Source organism: Arachis ipaensis, chromosome B10 (genome assembly GCF_000816755.2).
Source record: "Arachis ipaensis cultivar K30076 chromosome B10, Araip1.1, whole genome shotgun sequence".
Lineage (NCBI taxonomy): Eukaryota > Viridiplantae > Streptophyta > Magnoliopsida > Fabales > Fabaceae > Arachis > Arachis ipaensis.
In genome coordinates, this window is record NC_029794.2 from 131,065,832 (window position 1) to 131,066,891 (window position 1,060).

Consider the following 1,060-nt stretch of genomic DNA (forward strand, 5'->3'; position numbering starts at 1 on the left):
CACAAACAAAGAATGTGTGTGGATTGTCGGCTTAGTACATGCTGTTAAACTGAAACAAACATAAAGCTCTGATTTAGTTTGGATATTTATCTTAGATATAATAAATATGAAAATAGAGAGATAGAGATATAAAAATATAAAAAAAATGTTTATATTTTTATTTTGCTTTTATTATTTTATTCCATCCACATCAAATTACTATCTTCCTTCTTTCAACACTATTTTTGACCAACAAAAGCTTTTGTCTCTCTCTCTCTCTCCATTTGATGTGTCTTTCATTTCAGAGTGGATAGAAAAGTTATAGAGACAAAATCCTTTTTCTATATCTGTTCATGTCTCTTTTTTCAAATATTTTATTTCTGTATATATATTTCTATCTCAGAATAGAAACCAAACGGAGTCCGATTTTTACTTGGTTGCATGTAATCGTGTGTCGATTTGAATCGCATTCTACGATTAACCATGTAAAAAGATTTAGCAGAAGATTTATTCTAGTTCTAGAGATAAAATGAAACTTGTAGTTTATGGGTCTGGATGGAGAAGAAAGGGGAAGGCAGAACAATGCTTATGAGGACAAAAAGGGAATCGAGTTAAAAAAAAGTGTGTATACCAAGCTAAGCACGTTCCCGACAAATCACTCTTTACACAATGCACTTTGTCTGCACTTTGAAAACTACTTCATCTTCTTTCTCAAGTTTAAAGTTTAACCCACTGTTTATTAGTACTGCCATCATTATGATAAGTAAAACCTTTTTTTCATAGACTCCACATGAAGACAAACATTAGATTAAATTAGATTCACTCCTTCGGTTTTTCTATCTAACATAGGAAAATATTGAAACCTTATCTTACATTACAAAGTATAGAAAGTAAAGAAAAGGAGAACAGATTCAGAATTAATTAGTTCCTTGAACGAATAAATAGTTCATTTTATTTTATTACATATTTTTATGTGGTATTTATTAAAATTTCTACTATTATTTTTTTATTAGGTAGCATTATTTTCTTATATGTACTATATATATTTGTGAAAAACTTTCAAGTAAACCGGTACATTAAT